The 22,819-nt window shown below is 39.8% G+C and overlaps 1 long non-coding RNA gene across 1 annotated transcript; it reads right to left on the reverse strand.

The window, feature by feature from the left end:
- Positions 1 to 13,289: 13,289 nt before the first annotated feature.
- On the reverse strand, positions 13,290 to 22,819 carry LOC138061498 (uncharacterized). The gene is made up of 3 exons (XR_011135298.1): positions 22,317 to 22,819; positions 22,141 to 22,224; positions 13,290 to 14,035 (listed from the first exon to the last, which is right to left on the reverse strand). It is a non-coding gene; the product is annotated as an uncharacterized lncRNA (long non-coding RNA).

Consider the following 22,819-nt stretch of genomic DNA (forward strand, 5'->3'; position numbering starts at 1 on the left):
AACAGATTTACAGGGTGAGCCCTTCTTTACTAGCATGTGTTAAGCTTCTGGATTTCCCTGGTTTGCATTCTTGCACTTACTTGCACGAGAACCACCTCGCTGTCTTCCTTCCTTCCCCTCCACTTTGCTTTTATCGCCTCTTGACAGGGTCTGTCTCCAGTAGTGCTGGCTCTGATGCTAACACCCCGGCTGTTAAACCCAGCATAGCTTAGAGTCTCACAGTTCACTTTGAACCGTACCTGATCTTCAGGGTATACCTCACTACTAAAGCTGGTATTACGGATGAAAACTTAAATCTTAGGTATCATTGCACTAAGCATCATAACTTACCATATTCCTCTTTGCAGATTTTATCAGGGGGATACCTGAATACCTAACTTCTACCAAAATCAGTATGTCAGCAGGGGTAAGGCAAGTGGACATGTACACATGCTTTTCAGCTTATTCATGCAGGTAACTTGCTCAGTCCCAAGTAAGACTACACCAAAGACTACGATCCTAGAGATCCTAGGTCTCTAGTTCCTAGACCCACACACAAATGATCAGATCGTCCTTTTTCTCTGAGACTAACCAATCCTACTAACAGGGATAAAAGTTATCAGCACAGTCTCTACAAGCGATGCATGATATCATTTAAAACTTTTGCATTACTAATGAGGGGAAAAAAATCACAGTTTCATTAATGTCATGACCTAGTTAGAAAAAATTAAGCAGCATGCAAAGATACAACACTCATACTGCCTTCAGCAATAGCTCAGAAAGGCATATGTAGTCTCTCGAATCTGAGTGTAGTGTAGGATCTGTGTGAGTTTGTATAACCTGTCATTTTGCCAGCAGGTCACAGTACCCTTTATTCTTTTTGCAATAGAATTGATCATTTGGTGGCAGCTGATGCTCCGTTTTTATGTGCCGTCTCTGGCTGCTGCAGCCTTCTTTTCTCAACCTTTTTCCCCACGGAGCACTCTTAATTAAATTACTTTGCTTTGCAGCCAGACTGCAATGGGAGGGGAAGGTAGAATTAGCGCACGGCTTACATCTGAGCATGGAAAAAGTCAAAAACCAAGACTGGCTAGATAGTCTGAAGAACAGTGCAACCCTCGTAGAGTAGGCAAACATCTTCTTGTGCAGGAAGACAGCCTCCACCCACAGAGTACCCAGTTATAACTAACCAGTGATAACAGTGTGAACAGGACTGGGTCCAACATATCCAGAAAAAAAACATGTAAAAATCTCTTTGCTTAGCTGAATTAATTTTTTCACATATGGACAACACAGGTATTTAATCTCTTTATTGGTTTATTCAACCTGTTACTGTTGCTGGTATTTAATCTTTAAATCGGGGCCTTTAATTCCTACATTCTGGGCAAACTGCTATCTGCTAAACATATTTCTCCTTGTTTCTACTCATTGTGCAAAGGCCAGACGTGGCGCGTGCAAAGGCAAGTCAGCGTAGCTGTGTCACTTTGTCGTAGCATGCTGCTGGTGCGTGCTCACCACGGCCAGAAAGGGGAGAACTCCCGCAAAGCTCAGAAGCAGTCAGCAATCTCTGAGGCATCTTGTGGTTACAAAGCAGAGCTGCACAGAGTAGCACCAACCCAGCGTAACATCAGCAGCAAGTAAAGGCACTCTCCTTCAAATCTGCCATACTATCACAGGACCTGTGTAGCACCAACCCAGCGTAACATCAGCAGCAAGTAAAGGCACTCTCCTTCAAATCTGCCATACTATCACAGGACCTGTATACTACTCAGCACCATCTCTGCTAACCTGCCTCAGGTTATAGCAGATGAAGCTCTATACGGTTCAAACCGCAGTTATGTATAAGAGCTGTCCTGTACTCAGAGTAATATGTTTGCTAAGCCTTAGCTTATAAAGTAACAAGTACAATGATTCAAAGTATTTGCATTCTAAACAGAAGATGTGAAACATGGGTGATTGGGTACAATCTGAACAAGTGACCGGGTGAGCTACCATGCTCAGCCACAGATCCTGTGATTCCTAATTTCATCTTCTAGATTGTTGTGGAAGACAAAGGGTTAATAAGCTTTACAGATGAATCTGGCAATGAAGAGCTGAATCACTTCCTTAGATAAGACAAACACACTGTTTGTTGGACTGGAGAGTTTTCTGGCACTCAGCTTCATTCACTGTTCCTTACCATATGAAGCCCTTATTCATATGAGCGGGGAGAGGATAAGAACTAGGAGCACCTTGTTAGCCCTGCCATTTTTGTGGCAACAGACTAGCACTGAGAACTCGAGCCAATCTGAAAGAACTTCTGCAATTTTTCCCATTATTTAGGAAATGGCCTAGAGAATATGTCAGGTGCCTCCTTAAGGAGAGAGAGCAGTTATAAAGTAGCAGAAAATGACATCAGTCTCAGAAAATGACATATATAATGGAAAATAAAAATCCTGGGAAAAGAATTTTTCCAGACTCAGTAAGGACCTCCCGGAACAGGCAGCTAATCACAGTGATTGTTAGCAAAAGCAAGCTCAAGTCTGCTCGTTCAACCCATTTATCGGGCTTCTGGATGCAAAGCTGAACTGATTTGCACTGATTTGCAATAGCTTAAAGTTCTCAGGCAATTCTCCAAATTCCCTCAGGAAGTTCAGTCCTATGACTTAGACTAACTTGACTAAGATTATCTTGTCACATTCCCTTCCTTCTCCCAATTTCTGATAATTCTGCCCTCGTGAAGAATAGCACTGTATTGCTTTAACCTTAGTGGGAGGCTTCTCGACACCAGACAGCTATTCACGTTTAAATGCTTCTGAATGAAACACATGAGAATGATGGAGATAAATGGAGATACACGAGAATGAACTGATCAGCTTAATCAAAATAATAATTTAACCATATTACAATTCAGACAGAAATAACACCCAATATGTGCAGCAGTGTATAATTAGACCTACTTTCAAATAATATTGATGTTTCTAACAATCCAGTAAACATAACTGCTTAGTCATCGATGTATGCAAATTTAATGATTCTATTCTTTTTAATGAATTTTGAAAGGAAATGACAAAATATGTTAAAATTAATAATACACAAGCTAAAATACATAGTGTCAACTGCACTTTTATCAGCCTAAATCAGAGCAAGTACACTGGAGTCAATCACACAGATTCTGGTGCGGGCAGTCAGCCCTTGCGCACCTCAGAAAGAAATCCTGAGGATTCCTGCCTAACCTAGGAAAAAGGGAGGGGGTTTGGCTCTCATTTGCACTGAGTGTAGTCTGGACTACCTGTTAATGGCACCAGATTCCTACTGAATCCTGAATATGGTCAGGATTTCACACTAGATATCTGTTCTTGGTCTGGTTTCATTGTCTTCAGTGAGGATGTCATTAGATCTACAGAATACAAAGCGTCCTCTAAAAAGCAGTAAAAAATATCCCACATATTTTTAAAGAGCAAGGGAGAACAGAGCATAAATAAATCCATCAGACCTAATATGAATTTACCATACCTATAAATTAAATTTCACAATCTGTTCATCACATAAGAATCATCAGAATGGAAAAAAACTTACATATAATTAAGCCAATGCATATAACAGATTCTGAATGAAGTAATTTTGCTGGACTCAGCCTAGAATTGAAATGATCTTGTCTGTGTATGGCTAAAGGTTACTGCTTTCACAATTCAAATGGAAAAACGTATTCATCAAAAACATGTCTATTAGCTTCATAACAGTAAGCACTCTGTGAATCCAAAGGAGTTTCTTAGGAAGAGGTAATACTGAAGGTTTACTTAGAAACTAGATAGCTGACAACATTCAGAGACAATTACTCAGTTTCTTAGCAAATATTCCTTCCTTTGAGGCTTTGGAAGGAGAGGCTTGGGTATACTCTCACACTAATTTCTATGACAGTAACATTATATACTTAGGTATTCTTAATTTTCTGGTAACTTGTCTTATTATAATTTTAGAGAATCTATTAACTATTTCATATAGCACCCCAGCGGAAACAGATTGCCAACATAACACGCTATTATTTCACATACATATTTTTATTCAGCCCAAAAGCATTTCAATAAAGCTTTAAGAGCGCTGGCAATACCAGACAATACACTGCATTGTACATCACCATGGTAATGCTTTAGAAAATGGCATTGATTTGGGGTCAGAAAGATCAAACATTATAATAGATTGAAAGCACCAAGTTCATCTTGATACAGCCTAAAACTACCATGCTCATACTAACATGTTCTTGAGATTTGTGCAGAAAGCAATATTTAGACAAAAAGAAAGTTGACACTTGCTAAAGGGATTCAGGCCTTCAACAGGCAGGACTCATTAATAAAGTCTGTGAGCAGGGTAGAAGTCCAGTTTCCCAGAGCTTGGATTTCGAAGTTTGAGCCAACCTATATCAAAGGGCAGGATGACAGTTAAAAAAAAGAAATCTTCTGGACTATCTGTTGCTATATGTATGGCTTAATCCTTAAACTATCCAGATGAAACGCTCCAAGTGGTTACAGTAAAATCTACCCTACATTTAAGTAAACTGAGAAAACTGAGGTCAAGCATTTCTCTGAAGTCAAACAGAACAGAACTTCAACTCATAAACCTGTCCCCTCGCTCCGGAGAGCACTGCCCTAAGCCCTGCGAATCTGACATACTGCAAGCAGATCACTTACAGAGATGCTCTAACCACAGAGCTTCCCCAGCGCTCTCGGAGCATGATGCATTAGCTTCACACTGCGTTTTAGCTAAGAAGCCCTGACCTTAGCCTAGGAGAGCTAGACCACTTAGCACTTAGGCAGTGTATGTCCTGCCAGCTCAGGAGAGCCTGGTGCTGAGGATCCTGTGTTTGTAGTTGCGGGGTTAACATAATTAGAGGTACCTCAAGTCTGTTTTCTCCTGACAGTGTTGACGTATCTCAGCCTGTCATCTAGAATCCCACACTTGTACACGCAGATTAGCTTTGGAGTAGGATCTTTTGTTAAGGCTGCGCTGCTCAAAACTCAATCTCAACAAAAAAGACAAATCTTTATCCTTTAATTTCAACAAGCCTCCAGCCTCCATCTGCTTTATCAGACAACACGGTAAAGTTTTCGACAGACGTTCTTTTGGCAAGTGCAATCTCTGCCCATGATTCAAATTACCAGAATGAACAGTGTACAGTCACTTAGCTGGGGGATTAGGCAGCTCAGTTTGAGGACAGCTCATGAACTGCACTTTCATTTACTGTAATTCTATGCTAGTTTATGATTTTGCCAGTTTTCTTATGCTGCTGTTTCTAGTCTTGTTAACTGTAACAAGAGGTTGGGTGATTTACTCTCTCTACTACTGATCGGCAGTACATCTTGAGGAAGCTGCTTGGCCTTTATCTGCTTCTCCATCTACAGAAGGGAGTTAATGATTTTACCTAGCTTTGAAAAGTACTTTCAGAATTAGAGATGGGAAAGGCTATTAAGTGTTGGTTATAAGCAATGCTATTATGCAGGGGGTTGTGGAATGGTGCTTGCTTTGGATGTGAAAGTCATCTTCCTTCCTTAGAAAATAACACATTGCATTTGAAACTGTTGTAGGTCAGCTCAGTTTCCTAAAAGAATAGGCACATCTTTGAATTCACAGTAAAACAAAGAATTTCTTAACCTGGAACAGTCTTGTTTTACACAATTTTCCTAGTATTTCCCTTCCTTTCATTCAGACTGGTGAATTTCTCCACCTGGTGGAACAGAACAGAGTAACGACCTTTTCCAGCCATGGCACAAGAGAGCTGGGCTTTTTCTTTCTGACGTTCAAGACCCACCAGAGAATAACTAAACTGTTATTATTACAAGTTGTTTACAAAAGTTGTTTACAGGCTACCCGGCAGATTGAGGGAAACACAACATGGAAGACTAGCGTAACTTGCAAACCTCTTACATTAAGGTATTAACTTATTCCTGCTGTCACATTAGCTATACAACTATGTAACAATGCATCATGTCATCAGAGGACTTTAGAGTTATTTGTAGGACTGAAATAACATGACGCTCAAATGTCCTACACATATACTGAATGCAGCAACTAATTCAAACATTTACCGGCTGCATCTTCACTCTCTTTGTCCACTCTTGTCACCTCTTGGCTCAGCTCACTTCTCTGGATATCCCCGGCCTTTGTGAATAGCCCCAGGGTGGCCTGGGCAGAGTCTGGACATGGTCTCTGGTCCACGGGGTGCACTCTCCCAAGCAGATTCTTGTCTGAACACTTCTGCAGTTCAGCCTTCCTAACTCCTCAGTTCACATAGATCTCCACCAAGCCTTCCGCTGCACAGCTGGTTTAAGTCCTAGAAAGGCACTACGGTAAGAAAGCAGGTATTCAGTAGAGGTGGTTAGATGAGAAGTTTGGTGTGTTGTTCTTGGTGTTTTTTTTAAATCATAGATATTTTCCGAAGAGGAAACTAGAAAAAACCTGCTGATGGGGTCGGGGTGGGTGGAAGAAGTCCAGGGGTTATCCTTTTCCTCCTTCCTCCTCATCACATAGCGTAACTTACCTCTTCAATGAAAGGAACAATCATCTCTTCAAGTTCAGTGAGATTCCTTCCCACCTCCTCTCCATGGTTCTGGACTGGTCTCTCCTCACAGGAAGAGTCCCTCTTTAAATAGTTCTGATTTTTCTCCGCCATGTCCAGAGCACCAAACTCCTGTGTCCCCCCAACATCAAGAGGCTGTTGGTCTGTGCAGACAGGTTGGCAATCAAGGACTCCATGGCATAAATTCCTCTCCAGTCCGTCATGCAATTGATTGTGAAGCACTTTTCCAGAGCTGGCAACCTGCTGAGCTCAGTTTATTTTGTCACCACAGGGTATACAAGTATAGGCTGCACATAAAATGAAGAAAGGTACAAAAGTGGATGTGGAGGAGGTAGGGATCATCATTTGACATTTATATCCTGCTTAGGTGTTCTTTTATGGCTGTTTAAAGAACAAGCAGCAAATACGCGAAGTGAGAAAAATCCTCTCCTTATGTTAGTTTGATACTGGGATAACCACAAATTAAAAAGAGCTACTACAAGTTTTCATTGATGCAATAAGAAAATCAAATACAGTGGACAAAGAAACAAATGATCCACAAGCAATGCAGAGAATTCATGAATAATATCCAACCTCAGATTGAGAATGGTTCAGATCCAGAATATGTCAAAGATAGACATCAAGTTAGTGAAAAAAAGTATCACATTAAAATCATCACTAGTTTTTCCAAAAGCATAATCTCATCGATATATTCCTTTTTAAATACAAAAATAACCAAGATGGTAAGAACTAACTTCAGCAACGTGTAAAATTAAGAAATAGAAGTAGTTTTAAGAGCACTTTCCAGATAAAATTCTTATCCAGATACATCAAGTGAGACATCAAATTTTTCATCCATTAATGTCAGCTCTGTAAGAGGAAGAGATGATTTATGCAATAATATTCTGCAAGACTGTGGCTAGGACTTAATACAAGTTTTTCAATGAAGAGAGTTGCAGGATCAGAAACTTGTTTTTTTCCCTCAAGGTATTTTAGGTGCGCAGAACATCAATACATAAAACACTTCTTCACTTTACTGATTCCATTATAAATGGGTGGCTGTATCTGATTTTTGATAGGACGGAAAAGTTGACAAATCCATTAAATAAAACAGCCTTATCTAAAACCAAAAGGGAAAGCAAAAAAAAAAAAAAAACCTTATTAGTAAGAAATCCTTGAAAATAAATGTCAGGGTCCCAGCCCACTTAAAGTCTATTTACTTCCAATTAAAGCTGTTGCACTAGCCCATAGATCTTGCTGCCTGCTCCCAGCACTTAAGCTACTAGCTCCTCTACTTCATGTTTTATTTAATTTTAAATTCCATTTTAAACATGTCCAAACAAGAAATGTTCATTCCACAATTTGGGGTAGAAGGTAAGAAAAGTCAGGCTAAAAATAAGTCAGATTTATCAGCCTCAGTCTGCTGCTTTGCACCCTATTGACAAAAAAGCTGGAAACCCCATTTAGATATATGGTAAACCACATTTCCTCCTGCTTTGTTTATAAAGAGCAGCCCAAAGCAGCCAGATTTCACCAACAAATTTGGCACAGCATTTTCTTAGGATAAATTCTACACAAACCTACCTGTCACATTAATAAGACACGGCATTACAGAAATTGCAGTAGCTGAAGGGTACTCCAAAATGTCCACGCAATCCCTGCTGTGATAATGTTTTCTTAGGGTTACCTACAGTAGATTTGTTTTCCTAAATCGCCTTTTACAAACCACTTCAAAGTAGTGTGAGACCCATGCAGTCCCCAAAAGGCAAAATTTTGGCAGAATTCCATCTATACTAGAGTAGCCAACATACTACTGTTTAACAATGTGTCCAGACAATTCAAAATATTTAGTGTCATTTGTTTCTTGGAAACTGAAGCAGTATTGCTCTCCATCTTTAAGTGGAAAAAAGGTCAAAAGTGTTCAATTAGCTTAAAATATTTCGCTCATTTCTAAGTGAAGTTCTCTCTGTTCTGGGTGATTTTTTTATTCTTTGTCCTCAACTGACTGTATCTAAATTCAGCTGAAGGCAGAGTACCTGATAATGGATGAATCACCTTTAGGTCCATCCTTAGCAACTCTATCTCCTATTCAGACGTTTGCATTGGACTCTAAGGGAGTATGAAAAGACATTTTTCTGCTGCACCCACTGGGCTTAGCAGTAACAAGAAAGTGTGCATACTAGGCCAGGACCTCAACAGACATATGTTCATAAAATGCAGTGTGAAAATGGCAGCTGCCTTCCACACGGGGTTAACTGAAAAGCCTGAAGGTCCAGTCAGACTTCTGAGGCTCAGCCACTATTGGAGGAGGCTTAATTAGTCTTTAATGAAAGTTCAGGATCTGCATATTGAACTAATTCTCTGAAGTTAGCTGGTAAGAAGCTATGCCAACTTCCCGTGCTAAAGCAGCCAGTTCAAAGTAACCCAGAACCATAAAACAGCCTGGAGTACATATTACAAAACCAACTTGATTTTTTAAATAACATCTTATATGAATGAAGAAGAAACAAAGTTCAAAATATTTTACAATAGTGGACAAGTATTGTTTCCTTTTTACAGAGAGAGTCCCAAATGCTTCTACGAAAGAACAAATTTTCTGCTCACCCACATAATTCTTTTTATCTTAAATGTTTCAAGAAATGTGCAAGAAGTCACCAAACTCCTCTCAGGTACAAGGAAACAGCTGCCTGGGAGCATGCAGTAACTTTACACTATGGTTTCTGAAAGACAGTGAAGAAGAATTATGAACCTTTTGAAATCAGAAGGGGATAAATCTGTTAATTGGGCTTTTTCCTATAGTCTCACACACACACACACACAAACTGTATTCATTAGAGAGTATTTATCTAATTTTGTTTTCAAGTTGCCAGGTTTCACACTGAAGCATCTTAACTTCTGAGCATGGAAATCTGCAACTATCAGGTCCTTTCATATTAAGGTAGATTGTGTATGGTAGTGTTACAAATTCCGTAATATTTATTAAATGTAAAATCACACTTTGCATTTAGAAGTTCAGAAATATTTTAGCAGTGTCCCATGATCTTCAGCAAATTCCCAGAAAGGCAGAATATTTTCCCTGCAGGACATTCTTATACTCTACTAATATACAAATGCTCCAGCTACAGAAGAAAAATATAAAACTGGTACCTGGTAGTCTACAGCAGGAAATAATAATTTGGGGGTTTTTTAATTATCATTAAGCATTTTCTTAATTATAAAGGTTTCTTCCTTCCTTTGGAGCATTTTTAATCACAGAAATTAAAGCTTGCATTACAAGTCCTAATTTGTGAGCGCATATATTTGTTGCCTCAAAAATGAGATTCAGATGTCGATTAACAGGTTAAACATCATGCAGGTTCTTGAGGAAATTATTCCAATTTTTTTCTTTAGTCAATTCCATTTAGAAGATTTCATAAAGTGCTTTTTAAGCTTTCTTTAAGCTCCAGCAGCTTATGCAAAGAGTACCTATTGTTAAATCTAGATGGAAACCATTTTTCTAGCTAGCATTTTTAAAAAAGTTTAAAAAAATCTATTGCAGAGCATGAATATACAGCACAGAATTTCAATTTGATTGGTATTGTCTGCTGAAGTACCTCCTGTGAACTGATCATCTCCTCATTCCTCTAAATAAAGATATGAAAAGTCTCAAGGTTTTTTAAGCATCTCTTGCAGGACATGCTCAGTTTGCCACAAGGTCAGGCCCTAATTGCCCTGTCTGGCAGCTTGTACTGAGGAAATGTTAGCTTGTGCTTTAAGCATCACATTTTTATATCTTTCCATAATAAAAGGAAAAGTTTCTGAAATCAGTGATTTTTCACTGGACCACTTTCAGCCTGATGGTGCTCCACACAGCACAGTGCAAATGAGCGGGCGTCAGACACTACACCTGTGGCTGGGCACACAGCAGATAGGTGCAACCGAAGCTGCACCTTCGAAGAGCTAGCCAGAGAAATGCATCCCCTAAATCCTGGCGAGAGGATCCTATCCCATGGGAAACAGCTGTAAGAGAATAGAGTACCATAAACTTAAGACTATTTTTTTCCAGTCTCACATGTGTAGTTACTTGTAGGCGGCTCAGAAAATGTATTAGATCAGCTATTGATCTAGGCTCTATCAGCTCCTAAAAATTAATGCCTGCCAAAGACATGTGAGAAAGTCTATTTAGCTACGACAGCTGGATGGCACTGCCCCTAATAGTAAAAGACAGCCGACCTATCTGGTTGTAATTAATGTTCCTAGTTTCTGTTCCTCGTTTTATCATCTCCCTGGTCATGATATTCCAGCACTGCAGTCTCAGTGGCTTAATTTAAAATAACACTAACAAGGCATTTTTCAGATCTCGTCAAATTCACCATTTATATTTTCTGTCAACAGCTATTCCCTGGCAGCCTGTTTCTTGAATCGACTCTGCCCCCTGCTCCCACCCTCTTCTTGCCCTTCTTTGCACTTCATAGTTACCTATTATAAATGCAAAGTTACTCAGAAGGACTGCACAGACTGTTTTCACCATTTTTGCCCATTGTCAGATTACTGGCTGGTTTATTAACGTAGGATATTTGTGAATGCTGAACGCCTGATTTGTTACTCTAAGGATACACTCTCTCCTCAACTGCAAAGACCAAAGGGTTTATCTTTTCTTTCCCTCCTAAATTCCTGACTTTATTCTGATACAAAAAAAGAAGAAAGAATCTGTTTAAGAGATTCACCTTTAAAAGGATGGAGGGGACAACAGGCCAGAAGCCTGCCTTAGAATACCTTCATCTCTGAGAAAAGATCAGAAACTCACGTCCATCCTATGGAGTCCAAAGACAAAGAGAACTCAGCCACAGACAATATAGAAGTGTTTTTCAGAGAAGCTGCCTGATACAGAGACCCTTTCTGTTCTCAGGTTGCCCAGATGACTCGGAGAGAGCCTGTGCTGTGTAGTGCCCCTTTCTCTTTGCCCTCAGAAGCTGTTCTAGTAATCAAAGAACCTGTTCTAGTAATCAAAGAACCTATTCTAGTAACCAAAGAAAGGGCAGCTGATAACGTTGCCACTCTGGAGATCAAGCCACCTCTGACAGCTTATGTAACTATCAACATCTAAAAATTGCATCTAGGAAATATCAGTCATCTGTGAGGTAATCACTGAGAAGCACAGAGCAGGCTTGTGCATTTTAGCTCAGCTGCCAGCAGAAAAGGAAAATACAGTTATCAGTTTGATCTGAAATGAAAATAAATATGATTCTTTTGTTATTATCAAAAATTCAGGCCAAATGCAGTGGGCTCTGACTCCTGCTCTGCTATCTGCTAGATGCAGAATTCTAGGCCTACAGCGTTTGCCTGGAACCTGCTTATTAAAGAACTGCAGGCATTTTGCAAGACTTACATAAGGAATAAAAGAAATAGAGAACCTCTTTTGCCACTCTTGCTCATGAGGCTCCACATCCTAACCCAGCTGTTTCCGAATAGGAAGGCCTCAATATCATTATTCCCTCCACACTCTTGAGGGCATACGCAGATCCAGAAAAACTCATCTTTGCTCGTCTTAGTGTCTCCTAGCTCCTTGCTCCTGGTTGATCCCTTCTTCTTCTGCCTGTACCATTGTATCCTCTGGAAATGCCTTTCCCCTGAGCATACTTACTCGGTTGCTCTAGAAAGTCCCACCTAAGACACTCTAAAGATGGCATAGCATCACAAACACGTCAAACAAACAGAATCTGCCTTAGCCAAGCTATGTCATAGCTAAACTATTTCCCTATGTTACTTGTAAGGTTGATTTCTAATGTCCTTCCATTTTCTATAAAACAAAAAAAAAAGGAGTCCATCCACACACTACACTACATACCCAAGAAATATAACAATACACCATCCTAGACGTCACAAAAACCCTCAGGAGAAGAAAGTCACAAACAATGAACTATACACTCTGATAAATTTTCTAAAAGAGTTTCAGATTTGCTGGGGAATATTAAAGAGTAGACCAATGTGATCTTTCTTTTCTCCATTAGGATATCCCAAAATGTCACTCCCTTTAGCTTCAGGTGACAAAAATGGGACACATGGTTTTGACTTCACTGGGAATAGGAGTGAGTTGATGGTAGTATTTCTGTTAAGCTGCTTTTGCAGAAAGGGCTTGTCCAAGCTTTTGATTAATAATTGAAAAAAAATGAATACTGTTAAGGCAATCAGGTACATTTAAAGCTATTTTAAATTTAACATGGTGAAAGATGAATAAATTGAACTAAACGTAATAAATTCTGTCCTTTTAATGAATTCTAGTGTTTCTCAGTAAAAGGACAATACCCACCACTGCATTTAGAAATTTGAGGAGAAGGAGCAATATTTCAGAATGAAAGTGCTTCAGTTCCCTCTGAACTAAGCCTGAGATCTTTCTGTTCATTCAGAGTTAAATGCTAACATTAATCACTGGCTTGGGAAAGACTGGCATGTTCGCTAGTACAGTTCATCTGTACATAAAGTGAAGCTAGAACAGAGTTACAAATGTTCGTATAACTTCCCTCTGCAAAGTGTTTGCCTACCGTAAGTACTTATAAGTATTTCATCTCTAAGAAAAGCAGAATTAAACACACTCTGCATCATCATGTCAGCAGGTGAACTGCTTCACACTAGCTTTTAACATCAATTATTTTGGCATAAAAATCCACAAAAGACGTGTTTATTTTCCTTTCATTCTTTAAATAGCTTTTAATGCTATTCCCATGGAAACTGTGCTTACAACCACATGCGTAATGTTTGTGGGTTCACGCATTATCCAGTAACTTTTTCAAACCCCAAAGGCTGCATCTAAAAGCTGAATTCACATGACTGCTGATAAACACTTATGTTGTTTATTTGCTTCATGAGTTAGTACAGAATAGAAATGCTTAATCTGGTGAAGTTTATAGCAGACAACATATATTGTTAGATCTTTTAAAATAGCATCACTTTTTCTGGAAATCCAAGTAGCAACCAGCATATGTTTTGGTAGGTGACTCTCTTGTCATTGGCAAAATCTGTGATGCAGTGCTACAGTACTGCAAGAAAGCAGTAGAAATAATAGCCTCGTGTTTGAAAACAATCGCAGATCCCATGCTAACATGCCAAAACCCTGGAGAATACCCCTTTGTGGAGCATATATGCCCCAGATAGACACCAAATTTACAATTCCATAATTAGAAGCAGAAGTTTGACAGCTTTGTTCAAAAAAGGCTTTGCCAGTTCAAGCAAATGCAATTGATTCAGAACAGTGGTGAGGGGTCTAGTATCGCAAAAAACAAAAAAAAAAGCAGCAAGTAATATAGCAGCAAAAGCTGGGATCCTCAATCCCTTTGCACAGCTTTCTTTTTCAAAACAAAAAGAGTTCGGGGCCCTGATTTTCAGCCACGGCTAAAGATTCTGAGTGTTGAACTTATGACATGACAGGTCCATGTCTGTGCCATCATCTTTGAAGTTTTCAGCCTCTCAAGAAGCGGGATGGTTCCTTTGAGACAACTTATCCTGAAAAGCCAACTATGGAAGTAGCATCACCTTCTGTACCTTCCACTGTTAAAAAAAAAAAAAAAAAAGCATAGAGTTGTTAAAAAGTAGCTCCTATAGCCCAGCAGAAAGCCAGGATACGAGGCACGCTATTTGCTGTAGTGTTCTCTGTGGGAAGGAGACTGTTGGGAGGAGACTTACTGAAAGTTGGCACTACGTACATTTTTCAAGGGCCAAATTTTGCCCATTTTTTCCTCAGTACAATTCTTTTGCCTGCAGTACTGTCAGAGACAGCTGAAGGCTTCCCAATAACATAGGCAAAATTGGATTTTGTAACTCCAAAGATGAGAACAAAAGATCTTACTTTCAGGCCAGCAAAACTCAATTTGCTTTGGCAGCAGAGCAGCTTCCCTAAGACCAGGAGCTCCCTAAATGGTATCTTGAAGGTTCAAGAGGATTCAGGTTCAGGAGGGAGGCAATGAGTGTGGGAATCTCAAGGATCCTGCAGGAGTTTTAGAAGGCTGTGTGTAGGGAGAAAGAGGAATGAATCTCTGCCCTCTTAGCTTCCCCTAGTCCTTGCTGAGGCATACACATACTAGTATTTTCATCCATAAAACCTGCAGGTTAATTTTTAACAAAGTTTGCAACACATCCAGCTGTCCTTGGAGATACTGAAAGGGTACATTTATTCCAGATTCTGGTCTTCTGCAAAGGAGCTGATCTGCCTCTGATTACTCCGGTACCAGGCCAATATTTGTAAAGTTTGGTTATCTATCTGTGGTGTATGTCGTATTCAAGAAAATATGATACTTCACATACGTGAGTGCAAAACAACTACGAACAAAGCAGGTAGCAGTGTAGAATGCTGCTCATTGCTTATCACTAGCAAAAACCCTCAGATTTCAAAGGGTTCAATACCTTAACTCCTGAGCTCCAATTAGAAGTAAAGTATTATTTGTCTTAATTATCTTGAAAGTATTTCCATAAGGCAAGCGACCAGTCCATATGGACTCAGGGTTTCCATAGGACTGAATCTGCTGTTATGGCAGACTGGTAATTAAGGCACAGATTTATGTCAGTTTCATATTATTGCAACACCATTAACTTCACTTATCTGCATTTAGATAGGAAAGGGTTATCAGGCCAAGTTTCTTTACGAGCTTTTGGAATCAGGCTGTGTTTTAAAACACATCCAGGCTGCTATAATAAGACAATCTGTTCATAGACAGCTTTTCTTCTAACTTCCCTCTTTTATTGTTTTTTGTTGGTTTCAGCTTCTCTTTGAACACTTAATAATCTTTGTACAAAATCCAAGACCTTTATTGTTTTAGATTTTTGTCTGCTCTCCTTTTTAATTCCCTACCAAGTCAAACTGCTAGATCTCCATGTTCTTCTCTCCCATTTAGCAGACTAAGCCCGGGTTTAGGACAGCCTAATTGACAAGAGTTTAGCGAGCTCAGGAGAGGTGCAGTCAATAATAAACACATAAACCTACTAAATCCATAAATAAGTGAATTCTCATGTATTATCTCATAGAACAACAGATAATGAAGAAAGTGGGAAATAGTGCAGCAGAATGGCTTTCCTCCCTCTGTCCTAGTACTGAGGATACCTTCTGAGCCCTCCTTCCTCCAAACTTGCTACCGTAGCAGATTTTTTACAGTGGTTCTTGAAAGTGGATTTTGGCAACTGGATGTAGATCTGAAGGACAGGGAAAGAATCTCTTGTAGCAGTAAAAAACTTTCAGCTAGTTAGTTGGTAGCTGCCAAATATTCCCAGCAGATATGATCATATTTGGCAGCTGTTCCAAGTTTTATTAGAAGCCAGGTAACCACATTAGCATGGCACCAGGCCTGAAATAATACAGCTTTTTCTCAGCAGACCTCATTAGCTCAGGTTTAGTCCAGCACAGAACAGTTACACGACCTCTGGTTATCTCAGAGCCCAAGCAGGTTGCACTCTTATCAGTAAAATGTGCCATAGGCCTTCTCGATAAAAACAACCTCACTCCGTTTTCTATACCGCACACAAAATGTAGCACAGCCAGCCTTTTTCCTAATGAGAACTAGGGAGTGGTGTGTGAAGAGTGGTTGGGGGCTCAGCTATGATTTGCCAATAGCGTTCCTCGACGGCCCACAGCACCTGCCCCTCTGTTCCAGGGGAGCTCGCTGCCTAACTACTACTGAAGTAAACACTTTGCAAAAGCAAGTTTTCAAACACGGTTTAAACTGAATAATGAGTCATAAAGGCATTGCACACGGCAGCTCCTACAACTAGCTCAACTGTGAAAAGTCAGCAGTGCCATCCATTGACTAAACTGCGTAAAGCATGTGCTTGGCAGGGGAGAAATCCATCAGACAACAAGCAACTTTCTTCCTTTCTGCCTTCTCACCATGGCAGATAATTCACCTAAGCAAGCCTTTATATGTTGGGCTCTGACCCCAAACAAGTTCCTACAGCGCCTGTTCTCAAGCAACAGCTGCCAACCACGTTATAAGATTTCACTCAAACAGGCAGAATATCTGCATTCACACTTGTTGACTCATGATGGATGGGTTTTTGTGTCAGCTAACTAGTGTTACAAGAAGAGGATGACAAGTAGCACGGTGATCACACACTCAGAGCCAAAGAACTGGCTATTTTCTTTTCTCCTGTTGAGATCATATAACTGGCAGCACCGTAAGACATGATCGGAACCAGATACAGTAACATGGCTCTAGTAATACAACTACCACCAGGGTGATCACATGTCCAGGGCCAAAGAAGAGGCTCTTTATTTTATAAGATCTTACAGCTGACAGCCCTATACAGAATGACTCTATTAATAGTGGTCCCATTATACCAAGTCACATTTGTAAACACGACATAAACCTCTCGGAAGTGCTACGTTACAAAAAAATTTATTCCACAATGTTAGGGACTGCTAGAAAGCCCAGCAGGCCAAAAGACGGTTTGTAACTGTAGTTTATAATCATCTATAGTGCTCTCTAGCCATGGGCTCATCTCATAAGCTACTCACATCTACTAAATGCATGTATTAATGCACCTATGGTTTATATTACTTCTTATTTTGGGCTTGAGCTTTAAAAGTAGCTTCAAGTTTGGGTGTATCTCAAATTCTGGATGAAAAAAAGAGCACAAGAAGGGGCCAAATGAAGGCACGCTCTCTTCCTGCACCTGTTCCTCTTGTGGTTTCAGGAAATTCATTGATGCAATTCGGCTGAAGCAAGAACAGAAGGGATACAGGTACAAACACAGAGGCCCACCTTTCCACCAGAGGCCCTGATGAGTACACTACTCCTTAATGCTGGCTCTGCACAGCAGGCAGGAGCTAGAGACCTTCTTGCCCCCTTTAACCATTCCTTTGAGGAAGCTCAGGGAAGGTTCTTTCCCTACAGCTAGCCACATCAGAACCTCTTCAGCAAACTAAAGGTGTATATTCACAAGCTACAAGGCACACTCACTGGCATGCATCAGAGTACAGACTGGTTGTATCACTCACTTTAAAAGGGTGTGTCCCAGGGCAGCAGTATTACCTACTGAAATGTGGGAACAGTTTCCAGTAACCTCATACAAACAGGGGCTCACAACTGTGTTTAGTGATTCACATCAGCCTTTTCTGAGTACATTGCAGATTGAATATTGCATTGCAGTGAATTGTTTGGCCAGAATCTCACCTCGCTATTATGTAGTTAGAGGTAGAAAAGAGAGAATCTGCCCTCTACCGTTACTTGTTTCGTCTAAATAAGCTGATAATTTGCTTTATAGCAATACTGGTAAGGAGCAAAGGGCAGTAAATCTGCACTTGAGAATCTGAGACACAAGCTGCAACAAAAGAATGTTATCAATCAACCATTTACATAGTTCTTAAGCCTGATGGGGAAGAGGATTTTTGTATTTGTGAAAACAACTTGAAATTGCTGACCACTTAGAAAAACAAACACTAAACACGTCTCTTGCCTATTTTTTCCTAAATTCTCATGAAGCTAAGTTATAATCAGTAGAGTTTACCGGTAAGTCAAATCCAACAAGGAAGCTTGAGGACTCTGTGCAGATTTGAGCACCCAAAGAACCACTGGAATCAGGAGAGGTGTAAAACAGAGCTTCAGGAGGCCTGAAATAGGTAGTATAGCCATTTAGCCATTCCACCTCCATATTTGGCCTTGTGCTTTTTGATTCCACAATGTACTATTTATACCATTGTAATAGCAGCAGACATTCAAAATCTTCACTAAACAGTATCACTTTGTATCCCTTTCTGTGTTATGCTCATCAACACAAGACACCGCACTTTTGCTGGGCTGCCTGACTTCATCCACTTTAAAAGCTTGACAGCTCTTTTCCCGAGCTGTGGGTCACTACAGACACTTCTCTTCAGAGGAGTGGGATGAGTTGAACGATAAATCAAATAGCCTGCTGAAATCTTATCCAAATGCCACATCACAGCTACCTGGATGAATTGTTTGCACTTCACCGCAAAGTAAACATCCAGCTGAGAGTAGAAGATGATACCTTCTTCACAGACGTCAGGAGCTGAAACTTTGCTGAAAACCGCAAAAGGTGACTGGAAGTAAATGTAAAACTCTTTCCCAAATGGTGAATGGTATGTGATAAGAGGTTTCAGGGAACTAGCACTGGATGTAGCAACTACTGTTGCTTCAAATGTAACCTAGGTTAATAGTTACTGAAAGGTGAGACCGGCAGGTGACTTCTATAAAATAAGTTTTGTGTGCCTTTAGTGGCAGCATCATTACACAAAGAAGGGGCAAAAAGGCCAAGAGCTATTTGGGCATGGAGACTGAGTTACCCTCCATGTTACGGTGAAACACATTAGTGGGTGGCAGGGAGCTGCTTGTACTGCCACTCCCTGCACTTTATCTGTTCTGGCAACAAATAACCTGCTTCCATGGCTGAGGCTATCAATCCCATACCCAGCAGGAACCCCTGACTGTGACTTCCACTCATACACATCCAAATGACTATACATCACACCACCCAAATGAAAAAGCATTTCATCAGAAGACTACTGGACAGGACTCTTGTGGAGAACAGAATTAAAGCTGCTGACCTGTTGCATCAAATAAAGCACAAATATCTTGAAAGGACTACACTTCCTCCATGAGAAAAAGACCTCACTGCTCAACTGCAACAGTTTGTGCTCGTCCACGTGCACGACAAGGAGGGCACATGAAATCATTAACAGGTCATATAGATACATGGAATCTTAATGCTTACATCTGTATTTTCATCTTATTTTAAGCTTGTTTTCCCCAACAAGATCAGGGGATCACTGGGCAATGAGGAAGCTCTGTTTAGAAGGCGAAACTCATCTTTGTGCAGAGGCTGCCACAAAAGTCATCCCTTACATCCTCAGAATAGCTTTTAAAGGGATCTAGGTTGAAGTCATAGGCCACAGCTCCTCTAGCATGAATAATGAGTAGTTTGCTATGTAGGGTCCTACGTATTTCAAGGACTCAGAAACGAGACCGGACCCACAGCCCCATTCCTCAAGGATTTGTTAGTGACTGAAGGAAACCATTCCCTAGTCACACTCACAATTTACTATCACTTAGGGACATGTGATAAACCACAAACCAGACACACACGCTTTATACACAGTTACTTTACTTTCCTCATCACTGACCTAAGCCTTCTTTGGGCGTGGGTCAGAGTCATTTAAGAAATGAAGATCCTCCCTTCCAGCACATGGCTCTTTCTCTCTCTTTCTTTCCTTCCTCTCTTTTGTTTTCTCTCTCTTTTTCCTTCTCCTTTCTTTCTTCTTTTGCTTTCTCACTCTGTCCTGTTCATCCAAGTTTATTCCTGCTCAGCGAGTTCTACAGATAAATTTCCCTTTTTGCTACAAAAGCGTGCCAACGTCTTCCCCCTACTCCCTCGTTTTTCTCCAACATATCCTCTTTTCTTGGTATGAAAGATTTGCAAGGTGCTATTTTAACATCTGAGTTCTTTGTTTTCCTGCTTGGAAATTTATCTCATTCCAAATCCCTTTCTTACAGAAAAGCATACCTGGACTGGCTTCATTTGGCTTAAGCTATCCTAGCAGTGCAGTGTTCCCCCATTTGAATACAGAATATCAACTTTTAATGATTTTCCACTGTTTCTGCTTTAGAAGGAAGATGATCCATCCCTGAAAGCTAACCATATGCACTGAGATATTCATGACAGAAATTTCATGCCAAATACATTTATAAACTGTACACAGATTCCTCGAATAATGCAGAGGCACTGTGTTATACACTGTATAGATATAAATTTTAATTTCAGAGATCTAATAAAAGCTTTAGTGATATTTAAATTTCTGTTCTTCCTAGCAACTACCCATATTATCTCATCTTCATAATCTCCGTAGCTTTGGAACATAATGTGAAAAAGCCAATGTATTAAAGAACTGGGTCACTTAAAACTACTTCACATGCCATGCCCTTAGTTCATTATAGTATTAAAAAAAATTACCTTAGCTTCTTTTCTGAATGAGACTCATGATCAGTTCCCAACTTCTCTCATTACATTTATGATACAGAGCATTTCTACATTTGTAATAATACTAAAAGATATAGTTTCCATCATGCATAAGCAGTTGCCTCTCACTCACAGACAGGAACTAATTCTCAATTGCCCATTAGAGGGCATTATATTTTGCAGCTATCACACTCACAATCCCCGAATTATTCCTAGATCAAAAGATTTGTAAAATCTGTAATGCGTTTGCTCTTGTCCAGTGTATAAAACCTAAAAATATTCTCGGATTTCTTCATCCTCAAAATATCATTGTAGTCTGACTGAGAGATTAAAACTAAGCTATTACCGGATTACTAATTATGTTCACTGTTATAAATGAACTTAACTTCTGAACAAGCTCATTGCAGGGTCACAAGAGCATGAACTGCATTACTTAGCTGCATTGTTGGCAGACAACAGATTGAATTGAAAAGGAACATGGATTTCTAGTTTTAGCAATGCAGGTCATACAATACTGTTGTATGTTCTGTCACTGCTCCTAGAGCACTGTAAAAATGGCAACAAAGATTTTGACTTTAGAAAGTTGAATTATGTGAGAAAAAGTGTTATGTAAGGGTTTTAACACAGATATCTTGCTTAGATATCCCTATGTTACTTCATTATACGTTTTCTGATAAAAGTATGACAAACGTTCTGAGACAAATTATATGAGAATAGTCCTTATGCAAAAAGCCTTGCATCATTTAATTCCAAATGCATTTTCTGGTCACACTGTATTCAGTAGTCTCTTAATTCCTGCCTTTACTCCTACTGATGATAAACAATAATGATGTAAGAATAACAGGAATAACACAAAACCAGAGCAACATTCTCTGGCTGCTGGAAAATTACAAAAGGAAAATTACAGTAAATCTACATAGCAATGAGCTGAGAGCAAGCAGCGGTGCAGACAGAAGATAAGTGCAGCGGAACAAATGCACAATAAATCTACAAAGTCAGTTTTAAAATAATGGATTCCTATACTATCTCAATTTGAGGTTCGCATCTTGGTACACTGTGCACTTGTTCAGAACTATCAAACAGAATTTGGGGATCTGTAAATATTTCAGCAGGTAGCAATTTTGTAGCAACTATTTTTTCAATTTATCTTATATTTAGTTTAAATCAAACATTGCGATATACATGTACTTACAGAAAAATGAATGACAGAGAAAAAGTACATTTATGTAATAATGTACCTGCCTGAAAAGTGGACATAGTATGAAGGTTGATATTCTAATTATCAAAGAAAAATAAAACAATTTGAATTAATTTTAAAAAGTGAAAGTTACCATGGTCAGTCCTGTTCTTCACTAAATCCAATAGCGGTACTCTTTATTTACATGAAAGATACACGTGCCATATGAGCGTAACAAAGAAATCCAGTAACCAAAAAACGGATTGCTTCACATTCAATTGCTATTGCACCCACGGTGACGGATATAATGTCAAGTCCTGTCACAGTTTCTATCATGTTAACAACTAGTAAATACAAGTTCAAGGTGGCCCTTCATTAGACTAAAGGCACTGAAAAGGCTGAAAAGGTCTTGTTCTCCCACTGGCCCCACAAATTTCAAGTGAGTTCTGGGGCTCACCAGCCTTCTCCTGAGCTTTTTATCTGCCAAGTTGCATTTCAATTGCACCATCAGGATTACCTGTACTTCCAGGTTCATCATTACATCTTAGGTGTCCTGGGAATACCTAAAGATTTCAGGCAGATGATAACCACTGGGTGGAACCTGCAAATAGGAGACGGCTACAAGTCTTACTATTGCAGGTGAAAAGAGCTGCCTATAATGACATGCAAGGAATATATGGTTGATGTACATACTACGGAGGGATCTTCACATCCAGGATGAGGCAAACGTGTGTCTGTGGGGAAGCACATTTTGGGCTGTATCTCCTCCCCTTTGTCTTAGTCAGTTACAGAGAGCAGGATGGAGCTACTGTCTCTTTTTCTCTGCACTTTTATGCCTCATCAACTGACTTATTGCTCTTTTCTCCACTTGCCCAGGATTTCTAGATGTCCAGCAGCATAAAGCACGTGCAAGAGGAGAGCAGCTCTGCGCTCTCCACTACGCAATTGCTCTCATGGGTCTGCAAGACAAAAATAGTGAAGCGTCAGTTGTACATGTGCAGATCACCTATACATCACAGGCACAGCCAATGCATGTCCAAATGTGCCAGACCTACCACACCTGCATTTTGTTGCATCTGCCCACGTATTTCTTTCAGGGAATCCTCAGACAGAAATAAGGCTCCTAGCACTTCCTTCATAACAAACACTTACAGTTATGATTTCAGCTGATACTCTGCAGAGTTGCTAGAATCGAT

Source organism: Struthio camelus, chromosome 18 (assembly GCF_040807025.1).
Source record: "Struthio camelus isolate bStrCam1 chromosome 18, bStrCam1.hap1, whole genome shotgun sequence".
In the NCBI taxonomy this organism is placed as follows: Eukaryota; Metazoa; Chordata; class Aves; order Struthioniformes; family Struthionidae; genus Struthio; species Struthio camelus.